General features: G+C 37.7%; 1 long non-coding RNA gene across 10 annotated transcripts in view; it reads right to left on the bottom strand.

Annotated features, from left to right (window-relative positions):
• Positions 1-2,288: 2,288 nt before the first annotated feature.
• The window catches only part of LOC138114718 (uncharacterized), a 216,402-nt gene continuing 201,825 nt past the window's right edge, over positions 2,289-16,865 (bottom strand). For 4 of the 10 annotated variants that reach the window (XR_011152751.1, XR_011152760.1, XR_011152756.1 and 1 more), the window contains 2 exons: positions 4,245-4,389; positions 2,289-4,166 (listed from right to left, as the gene is read on the bottom strand). This is a non-coding gene — a long non-coding RNA (uncharacterized lncRNA). Of the gene's footprint in view, positions 4,167-4,244; positions 4,395-4,482; positions 4,543-13,738; positions 13,898-16,865 lie in introns of all 10 variants that reach the window. The other 6 variants (XR_011152753.1, XR_011152754.1, XR_011152752.1 and 3 more) reach the window with 6 other exon arrangements.

The following is a 16,865-nucleotide window of genomic DNA, read 5'->3' as shown; positions in this document are numbered from 1 at the left end:
GTGAAAGGTGTCTCTGCCCATAGCGGGGGAGGGGACTAGAGGATCTTTAAAGCTCCCTTCCAACCCAAGCCAGACCGTGATTCCCTCAGTATCCAGCCTTCAAGTCAGCTGTGCAAAATCAAACATGAGAAGAATTTATCGAGTTTGCTAATGACACTGACCTGGTTTTCCTTCTGACTTTTTATTTTCCAGTGAATGCCTTTCTTCATAGCCCTTAATGACATTTAGAGCCATATTTTTTAATTAATGTACCTAAGAAGCAGATAGTCAATTAGGATTTTAACAAATACCTCATAGGCTAGGCATATCAACTCTTCAGATAAGGTAGGCATATAAATGCTTTTGAAAATCAGTCAGACATCTATCCGCAGCTTAGACTAATGACTTTAAAAAATAATCTAACCTTCAAGTTGTAGATATTCTAAAAAGCTTTTGTTTTTTAAGATATATGTCATGCATATATAAAGAGGGGATATTTCTCAGTCTCTTTCAAGCAAGAATAGCAAACATTGAAAAAAAAATACAAACCCCAATCCTTTGAGCCTCATAAACTTTCTAAGGAAATTAACTGTCCTGTAATCCTGCTGGTAGAAAATGAGTGCAAGTTGCCAGCAGTATTCCAAAGCACAGTAGCAAGAGTAATTGGTTTCCCTCTCCATCCCAAAGTCCTTGACCTTTTGCTCCTCATTAGAGACGTAAAACATGGGGAAAACAGTTACATTTGTCATATTTCTTGTAAAATTATACAAGTAGAAACTGAAATAGTTTGGAGTCAATAAAGTGAATTTGAAAAGCTGCCTTTAGGAAATTGCTAAGAATAGAATTCCTCAAATCCCCTTCAAGTGATTCTAGCAATAGTTATGCCACGTGCACTTGTATGATGCACTTCAAAGCATTAAAACTTTAACAGAGTGAAATTATAAACAAAGCTGTAAAATTTAAAGATGCTACGACATCTGCTACTGTTCTGGTATTTAAACCACAGATCCTGGTGAAATAACAACAATTATACAAACACCTGAATTTAGAGACTTTCTGATCCCTACTTTTCTCCATATAATTCATTACTGGCATTAAGGGTCTCATTGAGAGAACAGCAGAACCGAAACATACTGTCACCTACACATTGTTGCTCCTTCTGATTTTAGTGGTATTTTTAATTTAAACCCCAGACCTCATGAAGGAGAATATCATCCCAAGTAGGTTCTACTACTCTTGACAAAAGTTTGTAACTTGCTCCTAAGACAGAACTATTGCCTGAACTTCAATCCCTAGGATTTAAGAAGTAAATAACTTTAGGCAACATCTGACAGCATATTTCAGGCATGCATATTAATATGTACGTTAATAGAGGCACTAATTTTGCCTGAGACAGACATGAAAGAAAGCAATATTGATAATAATAATTTAATTGAATAAGGAACATTAAAATAACTGATGTATCAGCACAGAAATGTTGCACTTCCAAAATTGCAGTAGAACATCTCTCGATGTGAATTTTCATGCTGTGAATTAACAATGAAAGAAACACATGAAGAAGTTGCCATAAAGGAGCAGGAGCGAGAATTCCAGTCAAGGGTGTAAGAGTAATTGCCACTTCAATCTACCACTGCTGAGTAATTTGCAATAGTCAGTCAGCTTCTCTGTCTTCAGAAGTTAAAGGAATAAGGCAAGCAAAAATAATTGAACCTTCAGGTTTTTTGCATGTATCTGCTAGTTCTACATGTAGAGTTGTTCTATACTATTTATAGATAAAACATATATAGTTCTAGAAATACCAGCTCTACAAACATAACTTTAATTGCAATGAAGTATAACACACAGATACCCAGCAGGGTATGTGGGAGAAAAACACACCCTGCTAGGTATCTGTGTGTTAATAAAAAGATAAATTACCAGTAATGCCACCTCATGCAAAGTATCATAATTTTTGGGAACCCCACAGAAAAGACCTGAACCCAGTTTTGACCTGTACAGGATGTAAAGCATCAGGGTACTCAAACTTACTTTTTCTTTCATTCTTTTTATTTATGTTCTATGTGTTGCTCTATGATTTCAGTGTAGAAAGTATCTGTATTCTTGTGCTATGTTTCTTCATATAATGTCCCATTTCTCTCCATTCCTCTGCCCACTGACACAAGTAAAATAACTCATATAATCAATTAGCAGCACAAATTTGCTCTTTAAAAATCTGACAAATTTGAAATTTCACAAGTAAATTCCAGCAATATTCAATTTATTCAATATTCAATATTCAATCTATTATAATCCATAATTAGTAGACACATTTTCTAATTATGTTTTAGGCATAAAACCTAAGAAAAAGATATTATATAATTTCATTGGAACTTGTTCTCTGATACACACATAAAGCAATCTATTTATTTACAACAACAAAAAAATAAGTTTAATCGTTACAGTCAAAATCTGGCTTGTGAAAACTTACCTCCATTTCTTAGGGGAGCAAATATAAACCAACAGAAAGACCTATTAAAAGTCTTTACAAAAATGTTTGTTGAACAAACTTTGATATTCAGGTACATAACTAGTTTTGCAAAATCTGACGGTTTCAATGTACAGAAATCTTTCCAGAATACCTCCTGACATTTATTTATTTATTTATTCCCAACCAACCTGCTTGTTAAACAACTTCTTTATTTAATTATTATGAAACAAGGGGTTCACACATCAAAGTTTAATTGAGAATTTCATTATTTATTTCAATATCCCATGCTGAAATACATTGACAAAGCTGTCTTGTGCAGAGGTTTTCAAATATAAATTTACAAATCTTTTTTCCCCAGCAAGGAAGTGTCCATAAGAACTGCTGTGGTATGGCCAGGGCTCCGGGCTCCTGGAGACTGCGGTTACAGACCTCCAGCGTAGCCACATTCTTCTTGTCTAGCCTTGTAATTTTTTGCCAGGTACTCTATACATTAAGTTGTTTCCTTTCAATTGCCCTGAGGGTTTCTTCCTCACCAACTAATGGGGAACTTGATGCATCATTACTTTAACATAGAACAATGCGATAAAGCTGTAGGATTCCCCAGTAAAAAAATTACTGGTTCTGCTCTTAATAAATTGGTTCTCAAAATATTCAGCTGTACTTCAGCAAGGCCTTTGTATTTAGAATGGTATTTAGGAGAAACATTTTACTGGGCTCAACTGATTTGTATAAAACAAAGCATAATTTCAAACACTTTACCTTCACACACAAAAATCGATGAAGACAGGGTGAAGATATGAACTTGCTTCACACAAAAAACCACAGAACACTGCACATTCCAAAATGTCAAGAACTGGTTTGTTTTCCTTTAATAGCCTAATTAAACTGAAACAATATAAGAGACCTTTGGGGGCTACAGTGCTTATAGCTTATCAAACCTAGGCTTGTTTGTAGATGCAGAGGTTGTGTTTTGCTGCTCATTCTGTAAGACCCTGCTCTGAAGCCTCAAAATTTCTTAGGAATCATTTCCCAGACACCTAAACAGAGCTGAGGCAGTTCAGAGAAAAGCTGCCAGGCAGTAGGCAAATCTTATTCTGTCTACATTCCCATTGACTCAGCCCCCAGACTTGCATTTCTCTGTATTTTGCATACTCTTTGTTTCAAGTTTTTAATTACTACATTCAGATTTTCCCCTCAATCTCAGAGATAGAGACCATCTGAAAATACGTTTTACTGGTAGTTCTTTTCATCTTTGGTGCTCTATGTTGGGATAACAGGTATCTCCTGTTACCTTAAGCTATCTGCCATATACCTTCATCTGTTTGAATTTCTCCTAGCATCCTCCAGCAGTTTCCTTATTGACTCCTGTGAATCTCTACCTATGACCTTCTGTCTAAAGATTAAAGGCTCCCAAATGCTTTTAGGGACAAAATAGATGGGGTTTAGAACAGTTGTTGCTATTGTCAAATCCTACCACTGATCTAGAGCTGAATACCAGGAGGTCATGGCACAGATGCCTTAAACAAACCCTCATTTCTTTATCACATTGAGTCCAGCAAGACCCTGGATGTACAGTGCATTCAACAACACAGACAGTACAATAATTCCTACTTCTTGGCAAAAAGGGTGGTGGTTCTTGTACTAAATTACACTGCCTCCCAAAAATACTTGGTTTATAACAGATTTGATTTCTTCTGAAAACTTGAGTCCTTATCTATACCTGGGAAAGAAAAAATAGTCATTTAAGTAGTGGAAAGGAATAATTATCAAGTCTATTAATAACGTATTGATAATCTACCTCTCCATGCCGCATGTTCAGAGTGGAGCCTCGCTATGCGCTGTGGTTCAGTAGATTGGAAATCCTGGCTGTGTTTTTGACCTGCCACAGCTCTTTGGAGAAGTCAGCTGCCTTCTGAACTTCCTTTTACACAGGGTATCAGGGTCTGTGCTAGGACAAACACATAGGTTAATATTTCAGCAATTGTCCAGAAAAATTATGATGCTATAAGGTCTCACTCATGTGTAAAGGGGCTGACCTGGTCCCAGGAAAATCAATTAAGTTTTGTTATTGACTTTGCTTGGAGCAGCATTGATCTCTAAAGGCAACAAAATGCATTGAATTAGGTTAGTAAATTACCATTCCCACGACCAAGTTAAAAGACAAATGAGTAGTTAAGTGAGAGTCTGGTTACAATATCACATCACAGGGCTTCCTGGTTATTTTCTTGTGGAATTCAGACAGCAGAATTTCAAAGAAAAAATTCTCCAATCAGTACACACAGGAGTTTTATATATATATATAAAAAAATCATTTACAAATAAAAACACTTTAAATCTGTCTCACACCAAAAGAACATAAAAATCAAAGTTAGACATCCTGTTAGAAGGCTGAATGAAGATCAGATGACTTCTTGACTGAGAGTTTCACACAGTTCTAGCTAAATACATTAGAAAATACTTTCTGTCAGGACTGAGTATTTAATTTAAATATGCTTTCTAAAATTCAGACTATATCTTGATTGATGAAGCTTTTCTTGATTAATGAACCATTGCAGAAAGTCTCTGTGGGAGAATGCTGTGTTAAAATGAAGAAGCTTTTAATACAGACTTTTAAAACTTTTTGGAGTGGATATTCACACAGGTCTTAAGACTTGCATGATCCATTTCTACTCACAGATTAGAAATGATGGCATTTCCTTTTAGCAGGGGCCTCACGTGTCTGCTCCCAGTGATTACATGGCACAGTCAGGCAGTTCTCAGGATGAAACACTCCACAGAGAAGATGACCTATACTGTAATAGGTTATGTGCCACAGAAGACAGCCTATAAATATTTTAAAATGTTGAATACATGAAAAAGCGTATTTACTTTTATTTGCTGTCTCATTCCAAGGGCAGAAGCACCTTCATTGCTAAGGATACCAACTCCGCATCGATCAAATATACATAGATGTATGGATAGATATTAATACATAGTAATACAACTAAATGAAATTATTCCTGTGTTTATAAAATTTCTCTTGTAGTGAAGTCATTGGCAAGCAAGAACTTGGCCAATAAGAGCTCTTCAGTGAATAAATTCTTAATGATGGAAAGTAGGCTAACACTTTTAAATTCTGTTTGCATATGACCTTATTTTCTTTCTCTCCTTTCCTTAAACTGGAATATTAGCAATTTTTGCTCCAAAATGACTAATTAAACCTGAGTGGTACAGCGAAGACAAGCCAGTGCAAAGCACTTAAATTCCTAAGCAAACAGCCGGACTCAATGTAAAACTGACCTTTTGATTCGAGAACTTTTTTGAAAATTCAACATGACACACATAAAATCTTTATTGTCAGCAGCCAAGCAGTTCAGAGCTAGTTCTGTAATCCCAGTGTGGGACCTAAAGTGCACACAGGAAGCTGGATTCAATTTTTCACTTAATTCCAGAAGTTACCCATTATCCTTCCTTACTAAGTAAAAGGGTTACTTTTCCTTGGCAAGCTCCTTGGTATGCAGAGCTAAAATTGGGTCTCAGTCACAAAAGACCTGTCAGTAGACATTAAATTATCTAATTACTACTGAACGTGTTATTGAACAAGTCATATTTAAAGTAGGAATGACACAAATCAAAATCCATTTTTAAAATAGCCTTAAGTGAAACACATATCCCAATATAGCTTCAGCATTCTGCTACTGTCTCATCCACGCAGTGTCCAGTGTGAGTCACAACTGAGACTTGTGAACTGATACATTCTCAACACTATTGGCTTAATAGGAGATGTGGTGAGAAGCAATGCAAGGAAAATAAAGCCATCCAATCAAAATTATAGTTTTTAAAAGACAACAATTTCAGCCCATGGGGGTTTTATTCATCAATAACAATTGCAGTGAGACCCAACACAGAAAGTAGATCTTTAATATCAATAACACAAAATGCCACCTTGCTAATGAAGACATACGAGTTTATTGATTAGTTGTGCAGGAATGTTTATGTTGGTTTTGCTTCTAGTTGCTCATTTATGGATGAGCTCTTCAATTTTACTGCATCTGCAAGCAAGGACTTGTAGAAATGGTAGTCAGGGATTTATTACAGCCTGTCTCCCCCCCGCCAATCCTTCTCATAGCCCATATTTCCCCCTAGCTGGGTTCTGCTGTGCTTGGTGTGCACCAAGCACAGGCATGATGCCTTTTCCTGGTCTTAAAATCAAGAGTCATACACGGTTAGAAAGGAAAAAGGGGTTTTACCTTGGTATTTATTTTAAGGACCTTTAGGTGCACTACGTTCAGGTCAAATGCACCTCAATGCCCATCGCAATGCACTCCCCCAAAAGATCTGGTATTACATTATAGGTCTTACTAATTAGCATATCTATCCAAAATTCCCCAATGAGAGATTCGAATGAGCCCCCCTCCCCAAGGAACCTTCCCCTGGATGGTTCTATCTTAGTTTAAAAAGTGTGTTCTGGAGAGGACCTTGGGGTCTGGGGCACACTGATCCCTAACTACGAAGCTTCTAAAATGTTTGGTCTCCTAGCTTAACAAACAAGTCCAAGAATGTAGTCAAAAAGCATTAATAATACAGAAGTAGTAAAAATGTATGAAAGAAAAGGCAAAAAATCATCATGGTATCAGCAGAGTAAAGCAGGATCGCATTCAGCCTATGGAAATCCAGCTCGCTTTAATCAAGTGTGGGTTTAGCAAACATTGACCAGACTCTGCTGCCACTTTGCTGCCAGGGACCTGGGATGCAGGACCCACAGGCACCTCCACAGCTGCAGGCACCAGCAGATGCCAAGATAATGCAAACCCATCAAATCATGCAGAAGTCCTCGAAAGCATTCCATCAGGACAGCCCCTTGAAGGATATGATCCAGAGACATTTACCTGTCACGGCAAAATTACCTGCCCCCAAAGCCTGAAGATTAAGAGTGCTCACAGCAACTTCTCAGAGAGCAAGCTGCACAATCTTAGGCTCTTGGAATAGGGAGGAATGCATAACCTTCAGAGTATGAATGAAATGAGGTTTCATGTACACATTACTTCTAAAACTGCCTTGATTTTTCTTTCTTTTTGCTTGGTTTCTTATATTGATATGGACCAGATGCAAAGTTGGCAGCCTGATTCAGCTCTAAACCTATGAAGTTTCAGAGGTGGGCATATTCAGCATTTGGTTTTGTCTGACTTCGAGAAGAAAATATCAGGAGAGATTTTCTTCAATTAGGACCAGCTGCTTTGACTATGACTGTCAGTGGCAAATTAAGATTTTTGTACCTTTAGAGATGGAAAACCTCATAAAAAATCAGTTTTGTTTAAGAGTTTATTCTTAACATTTTTCTTACTGAAATCTGTAGAGGAAAGGGAGAGGGAACAGCTTTTAATTACAGTATGCTTTCTTGCTTGTTGGACACTTCTAATTTTACCACCTGTGGGCTATTTGGGAACTAACAAGGGAGAATAATCTACATTCCAAACCAAAACCAAAACCAACTAGAGCTCAGTGAAAAACAGCATTGTACAAAACACACAGTGTTTTTCAGCATATAAGCAGAGATTTTTCCACCTTTATTTAGAAGCATGTGCCCTTCTCCACAAGGAAAATATGGCCTGGTCATTGCTCACTGCTTCTGCCTACATCAGGACTTTGGAGCAAACAGGACATTTCAGCCATTTCCAGATGACTCCAAAGATCTAATGTCTCAGTTTGTCAGCCAAGCTGAATATGAGGACCCAGGGACACAGAAGTACAGAGATTTCTATAGGCCATGTTAGTCCTTACCATATTTCACAGAGCAGGACACACTGCATTTCTGTCACTGCCTTCCCATAGTTGTCTCATTTTGATTAAGATCACATAGAAACTTACTGGGATCTTCAAAGTACGCCTTGGATAACTGGAGTGCTTTTTCCCAAAGTATCAACTAATCTACCAATTTCATAAGTCAATACTCAATTTTCAATGAAAAAATTAAAAAATAAATAAATAAATGGATCCAGAAAATAAGACAAAATGTGATGAAAACCCCATTAGTACTGTGACAATTAAGCACCAATAATTGCCATATAGAAAATAGTTATTTAGCCAATTTTACTTTGATTCTATACCTGTCAAGATGCTGGTTCTCTGTTTTTTTTCAGATAGCATCACAAGAGACCAGAATTCACCAATTACAAGATAAATTACACCTTTTTCTTTCTTATATACAAGGCATGATACCTGCAGAAACGATTTGGCAATCTTAAATTCAATCTAATTTTGACATAACATTCTGTTTGGTAATTAGTTTTGGTGTGTTTCGAGAACTGGCAATTAAGCTGAACACTCTAAAATTCCCATGAATTTTCTCCCTTTTCACATTTCAAAGATAGGCATCAAATTAGTCTTTTTCAATTTCCTTGATTGAATAATCTATGCTCCATACTGAGTTTGAACCCTTGGAGTAGCAGCTCTGAGGGTATTTTTTCAAAGTCTCCATGAAATCTAGGATCATTGCACACTTATGTGAAAATTTGGCCTTGTATACTAAGAGGAATTATTTATTTTGACACCCTTCAAATTCCCACCATATATTTAGTTATCTCTTGCAAATATCACCCAGGAACTGAATCAGAACTGTTAGGACAGTGAAGACTGCTTTCCTCCTTGAAATTCAGAGACACAAGCCAAGGGTGAAAGCATGGCAAATAATATTGTGGACAGCCCTGTTTTAATGTTTTAATAGTGAAACTGGTAGACAATCTTCTTGATTAAAGAAAATTTTAGAGAGAAATCAATGCAGAAGTGATGGTGTTTTCTGAAATATTTAAATGAATATTGCCAGAATAACTTTTGCATGTATTATATAACTTCAGTGCTAGACTGTATTTGGCAAGGATGGAAGCTTAGGGGGACTCCTGTCCACATCTATCTTGGTGCCTGCCTAAATAAAATTTCTCTGAACCTCATTGATAAAGAAGTAGCTGTCAGCCCTAATTTCCACAGCAGTTATTATTCTACTAACACAAAATTTTTACATTAATAATTATGTCCTTTATATGACGTGCCATCAGAATCCATATCTACTTATTTCAAACTTGTCAATATTAGCCAAAACCTGTAAGTGTTCCTCCAAGAAAACAGTGCAAGCCCTCAAGAGGTTGGCTACATTTTAGCAGCTTGCTCTATAGAAGCTATTTTGAATATCCACACAGTTTACTAGAGAATGCTGCCCTGTGTGTACTACTCCAATTTAAACGTGGAGGAGCCATGACCATTTTCTCTGGACAGTAAATATTTGGTCAAAAACTGATTTTCACGTCAGAAGAGAGCAATTAAAAAAAAACAAAAACAAAACCCCATAAAATAAAATTAGTTTTGTTTATGAAGTCACATGCTATTACAAATACTATTATACTAAAGAAAAGAGTAACCCAAAAAACTTCAAAAAATGTTTGAAACCCTTTTCTCATGAATTTTCTTTGATATAGCTATGGATCAAACACACAACCCTCTCTCCTTAATAAAAATGATTTTTCAAGGAAAAAATTGACAGGAACTACCAGATAAGTTCTTTACAAAAATCCCCAAAAGACATACAGAGAAGGAGCAAAAATCTAATACTTTTACTTGCTCAGTGTGATGAATATAAACCATTTTTTACATGGCTAAGAAGGAAACCCTTCTCCTTTTATTCAGTCCCTCAGAAATCATGATACGTAAAACTTCCCAGGGGCTGGCTTTCCAAACCTGTCATCCCTTTCCTTTAAAAGTATTTAATATATTTGTACATATGTATATATGAAATCATAAAAAGTGGCTCTGCTCTAGAAGAGGCCACGATCATTGGCAGATAAACCATTAGGCCATTGCTACAGCAGGACTGTATTTAGGGGTCCTCAAAAGAAGAAAAAAAAAACTGCCAGTAAGCAATCATTCAATGCACAGGCACATTTTAGGGTCTTGCAAATGAGTGTAAAACGTTTATCCCTGATTTGTAGAGACATTCAGTATGTTTACAATACACGTATTTATCATCGGCTGCATTTCAGATATCAGTCATATTTTAAGTTCAAAAGTTACCTTTGCAGTAGAAAATACATCTAAATGAGAATTAGAAGTAGGAAAATACCTGAAACTCTGATCTCTTTTCTTTTAAAGATGTCAGAAATTAAATATTTGCACTGATATCAACAGGCCATTAAATCGGTAACTAATTCCATATGTGTGAAAGCTGTAAGGATTAAAAGTGTAGAAGGATGCTGTACAATAAATCAAAACCATAGCAAATTCTGCAAGATTGCTGAAGTAAGCCACTCCAGGCAATCAGGAGAGGAAAATTAAATCAATTTATGGGAGGAAAAACCATATTTACCCTCTAAGTATTAATTACTTCTAATACAGTAGCACCTGGATGATTCAATCCCTTTATTCATGCAACTATACACACAGGAATAAAAGGAAGGTTCTAGACCCAAAGACCTTTTGGCTTAGTTTTTAAATGCTCAAAAGACTGAGTCAGCCCTCAGTTTACTGGGCACATGGTCACAGAGAGTAGTGATTTATACATCAATTTCTAACTGAAGCTCTATACAAGTGGGTTCAAATCTAAGGTTATTTCAGCTAGATCATGTTACACCTGTCTATTTTCCATAATGAAAGGGAGAAAACTTTATATAAATCATTGCTGCAATAAGATTACAGCTGGTTTAAAATTAGTATGGTTTACAACTTTTATTTCTATTTGGCTCTTCAAAATCACTACTGCAATGAAATAAAGTAACAGAAAAAATGGTCCAATGGTTAATTTATCTCCTGTAAAATCTTTTTTCTATGAGCAGCAAAATTAGCTTTGATACCCACTGGCCCCCATGTGACCTTCACTGGCAAAATCTTTAAGTGATAAATTAAATTTCTTCCATCTAGCTGTTGTTTACAGATTTATCTTGCTCTGGAACAGACCTTCAGCAGTGGAGACTCCATGCCAGGGAAGATGTACTAAAAATCAAGAGATGGACTGCTATAGACAGCAGACCAGATAAGTTGTTAACCAGCTGTGTGGTAAAAAAATAAAAGTTTTGAGTTCCATGAGAAAGCTCCAGTATCCTGGTACAGAGAGGTCAACAGAGCAGGACTCTCTGAAAAAAAGGCCGATGAATTTCTTGAGCTGTCTTCTGGCATGCTTCAGCTCTGTGAATCAAATAACTGGGGAAGGCTCATAAAAATGAGTAAACAAACATAAAAGGGTGGCCCTGAGTGCTATTGTATTTCAGAGCTGGCTCACTGCTCTTGTTAAAGGGCTGCTACAGACATATACAAAGAATCATATGAATAATGCTGGAGCCATCCACCTACAGCACAGAAACGTGATCTCTTCTGTTCAAAAGTGTCTGAAATTTGTTAGAACTGGAAAAAAGATTACTCTTGCCTTAAAAGGCCATGATCTCATGCTCAGTGCCTTTTTTTGATACTGGGCTGGGAGGTGAAAAAAACCCAAAAATCTATTCAACCCTTGCTGGCTTAATAACTTTAACATATTATTTCTGATGAAGATGAAAAAATCACACTTGTAAAAACTGATCATAAAGAAGAAAAAAGAGGCTTTAACTAACAAAGGAGGAAAGGAAACTATGGGAGGCAGTTTAATGCTTCAACATCGGGTAACAATACAAAAGTCTGAAGTCTTTAATTCATTAATTTGAAAGGGTTTGGCTCCAACTCTTTATTTTGGCTTTTCATTTTTGTTTGTTTGTTTTTCCCTCCCAAAGGAAATCTGGACTGTAGATGATTACTTTGAAAACAAAGCAATACACAACTGTGGCAGAGAGACTCTCTTCAAAAAAGATAATTTGAGGAGTAAAACATGCTTTAAATTAACACTCAGTTGCAACAGTGACAGGCCTCAGGGTTTGGTGACATGGCCTCACATTAATTACTTGCTAACGGAATGGGATTGTCTGCAATATAACATGAGGATAAATATTAGGATAAGTAGTTTCAAGAGGTTAGGCTAAAAGAAAGCCTTTTTTTGACATCAACATTAAGAAATCTAGGGGGTTTAAACACAAAGTTGAAACTAATACACACACACACACAATACCCTTTCCTAATTAGCATGAACCTCTGGCTGGGGATCTGCTCACAGAAGGGCACCAGAGATAAGACAGCTGTTAATGTCCACAACTGAACAAGAGAGGTTTTTAATCTATTGAGAATGATTTGTACATTCAAAGTAGCAACATTAGTTGATTACTAATTTAGAGTACAAGATCTGCTAAGTTTTCCTAGAACTACAGACTGATTTCAAGTTAACCTCTGTGGGGATCGGACCTGAACTCGTGAAGCACTACTGTTCAAACAGGATCTTTACAGACCATGAACTCTCTGTTCAACCTTTTGTGGAAGTTTGATCATTTAGAAAATGTTCGATAAGATATGGTGTGAGCTAGAACTGTGTTACTTGGGAGAGCTCTCGTGAGACACCTCAGGTGATCCTGCTGGAGCACTGCTAACCACTTACACATTAGGGGCACACCTGCAGGGCATTGGATTCTCCAGGAGAAGAGTTATTTGGATTCAGCAGAAGCAGCAGCAGGATTTCAAATTCACTCTGTGATCCAGATGGAGAAATGAAACTCTTTTCCCTTTAGCTACTGTTTCAACCTCTAACAAGCCATGGCTTAATTATGTTATCACCTTTGGTAATGTGCCTAGTCAAAACTGTCTTACACTATTGTGTATTTTTAATAAACTCATTACAGTTATACAGGAGGAAAATAGATTTTTCTGTGATCAGGATCTCTGCTTTACAGCAGAATGGGAATCAGTCAGAATAGGGGTGCCAGAGGCCTGCCCCTAATCTACCTTCTGGAAATTCCTCAGCTAGGGAAAAGCTCTTTCATTACTTAAAGTACAGCTGCCTGTTAAAATTTACATTTGAAAATACCACCCTTTATCTTCGTTTTCTAGTTGAATGTTATGGAAAGCAGATGAAACAATGCACTCTCCCGTGGATTAAGGAGATGTAATTGAAATTTGGGTTGGAGGGACACGACTTATGTTGTTATCCATGGCTTAAAAAACATGTAAAACCACAGCTCAAGAAAAATCATGGTAGTTCCGCATTGTGTTTCAGCTGTTCTGTTTGCTGAGGCCATCACTCCTGTTCACTTTTTGGTTTTTCTGCTGTCTCAGAGTGGACTAGCCCTAACTTGTACAAGCCTCTATGCAATTCCAAATCTTGCACTTGCTTTCTGTGAGACCAGGGGTGGAGTGAAGGGCTGGTTAAGCCAAGTTTGCCAGAGAATGGAAACACAAAACCTTTCCCACTCTTACCTCAGAAGTAAAAGCCTGTCCTAGATTTCAGATACAAGAGAGTGGAGAAGCGGCAGGCACCAAACAGTTGAAAAGCATCCTCTTCAAGGCAGCAACTGTTTGCTCTGAAAAATCCCAGTGGCCACTCCCCGAGGTCACTTGGGAAGGCCACGGACAATTCTGGAAAAAACCAAATGACTAAATAATTCCCAGAAAAAATGGAAGTCTACCTCCCAGAGAGGTAGACTTTTCTCCTGCCAAACTAAGGAAGTGTTTAGGAACATGGATAAAAATAAACATTCCCTGGCAGTGGAGGTGGGTGCTTTGACTTCCTTGGATTTTTAGAATTATTTCAAGGAAAAATAAGAAGAGTGTTCCAAACGCTCTGGGTGACCTGTGCCAAATGGAACAGCTGGCATTAATAGAGTAAATTAGATAATTATATTAAAGATGAATGACACAGCTTTACAAAAATAAATATCTAACACTGTTTAGAATCCAAATCAGCTCTAATAGCAGCAGTCCTAACAGATACAAAGGAACATAGAATTGAAGTGTAGAAATGAAAATCAGAGTCTCCATGTACTTTCCCAACATGACCAGGTTCCAGACTTTGTGAGTATATAACAAATCTGATGTCATTTTTCCAGGTTTTGCAAAAAGCAGTCCCCATCACTGTGGCCTTGTAAGCACCTATCAACATCTTGTCACCTGGGAAAGATCGTACGGAGATCAGAACAAAGGTATAGTTTGATCTTACTGGAAACCAGAATTCCTTCTATAAAAATACCTTGATATTTTGCTCTGTGGTAGTATGAAACTGATATGCTGGGGGCTTGGGGAGTGGAAAGGTGAACAGACTTTCTCAGAATTGGAAGTATCCCAGTGCTTACAATATTTGCCCTAGATAGGGTTTCTTTTTATGAAGTAAACATATGAATCTCCATCTCCACATCCCTGTGAGAATGCCTCAAATCTGTGCTGCTGGCCGTTCTGAGCACTAGTCACTCTTCTGCTCCAGAGACTGTCTAAACTTGGTCCAAAAGGACAATGTTTTTCTACAAAATATTCAAATCTTGATGTGTAGGGGTGGGGACAAAAGCTTCCTGGAGAATGCTTCAGCAAGTTCTAGTTGTGAGTCTGCAGCCTTTCTGTAATGGACTATTTGTGTTGGCAGTAATAGGATTACCTGCATCATTAAAGGTTGCAGAAGCTCTCCCTTGGCAGGTGCAGTTAATGAAGAAAATGATTTTCAGAGTATTTGGTTTATAACAGAAGGGCTTAATTATAGCTGCAATGAGGCTGAGCTGCACAGATCATGGCTCAACATCAGCTCTGAAAAACATAACGTGCTACATCTGAGGGGTGCTGGAAGCAGCACTGTGGGATAATGATGCTTGGAAGCAGCTTTCTCAGGTTCTGAAAAGGAGAAAGAAGGCAGCATCACATTACTTCCTTCCCCATCTAAGGACAATTAGGGAAAGAAAGCATTCTAATGTGCTCAAAATGCATCCCACAGTGCAGTCAAAGCAAGGCACTTTTGCGTGGGGTCATGCTTCTGCTGAGTGCTGCTGCAGCACTCAGCTGAAAACAATCAAAAGCTTCAGGACACTGAAGAACCAAAGCCAAAACCAGGATATCTGGCTCACTGTTATGAAAGAGGCTGTGGGAAAGAAAAAGTAATCAATTCCTAGCTAGTGGAAGGCATTATTTTAATTCATTCTCAATCCTGAGGCTTCAATTTGGGGTGAATTACCCTTCTACCCTCTGAATCTGAAGAGCTTTTTTTAATTTTTTACCAGTGCACAGAATGTGCCACTTAACTAAGTCTACTTAATATCCCGATCCTAAAAAGTCTTCCTCTTACCATCAATCCTATTAAAATTGGTAGTTATTCAATCAAGTGAATATGATGACCCAAAGAACCATGCCTGGTCTAAAATCTAAAAAGAAAATTTTGCCTAAAACTACTGACTATCAGAGATTGATCTTTCTTTAAGACAGCAACTGTACTTAGGCAATTGGCCAAAGGCCAAACTAATAAATCTAATCTTGAACATATATATATATATATATCTACACGTATGTTTTTCAGGGTTGTCTATTCAGGTATTCATTATGTTTGAAACAATGCCAGTATCAACACGGCAGTGACTAAGGACATGATGCTGCACAGATCTGAGAATAGTTATGAACTTTGCTAAGTCCATCTGAAAAGAAGGAATGGGGATTAACTGTACTGAATACAAGTCTGGATTTGTGCTTACAAAACTAGGTCAGTCTGCCACACAAATCCATCAAAGAGGAGTCAGCCTTGTACAGAACTCTAGGGTAGAATTCTCTATTATTTCAGGTACTTTTGTCTGCAGAAGAGCTTACTCACAGGCAAATGCTGAAGCATCCAAGCAGCCTGGCGAGGTGGTGATAAGAAATACAGTGGGGAAGACTCCTTTCCTCACACAGCCCCCAAGACATCTGCAGAGCTGATGTGCTGCAAGCCCTGGAGTCCAGAATACCCCTCATTGATTGCTCTGAACAACTCACACATAATAACAGGTCTGAGCCTTACACTTCCCTTCTGTTCCCCTTCCTCACGTGGGTTTATACCAGCAAATGTCTTTCACAGGGAATTTGCCTGCGGCAGAATCCATGGAATACAACACTGTGCAGATGCACACTGCCTTTTTTCTTACAGATCCTCCCTTTGTGCACACATTTGAAGACGTGCCACGGAGTTATTCCTGTGTGCACAGTTAAGTGCAAGAACAGTATTTCCTGTGCTGTCCCTGCCAGGGAAGCACACATGCAAAGCTGTCAACAGGGCAGGCAACAACAGATCTGTATGAATTAAAGGAAATGTGAGAAAGGCCTTATAAAAGCTACTAACAACTATTAATAATAGTACTTAAGGCAGCCCTGTGGCCCAAGGTACTTTACAGAACACTTTGCATCAAGTGAGTGGGAAGCTTTAAAGCCTGTGCTTAAAATGTTTTGATATTGGGATTCCAATTGCTGCTCACCAAAATCCAGCAGCAGCGTCCCTCTAGCTCAAAGTGACCACCACAAAATCATTCTGGACCATACCTTCCTAATCAGAGTCTCTTGCTGAGAGAAAGACTGAGCAAGATTAGGCTCCCTTTCCAATTTT

The sequence above is a fragment of the Aphelocoma coerulescens genome, chromosome 9 (genome assembly GCF_041296385.1).
Source record: "Aphelocoma coerulescens isolate FSJ_1873_10779 chromosome 9, UR_Acoe_1.0, whole genome shotgun sequence".
Taxonomy (NCBI): domain Eukaryota; kingdom Metazoa; phylum Chordata; class Aves; order Passeriformes; family Corvidae; genus Aphelocoma; species Aphelocoma coerulescens.
Note: the sequence above shows the minus strand (reverse complement) of the source record. Positions and strands in the feature narration are given on the sequence as shown.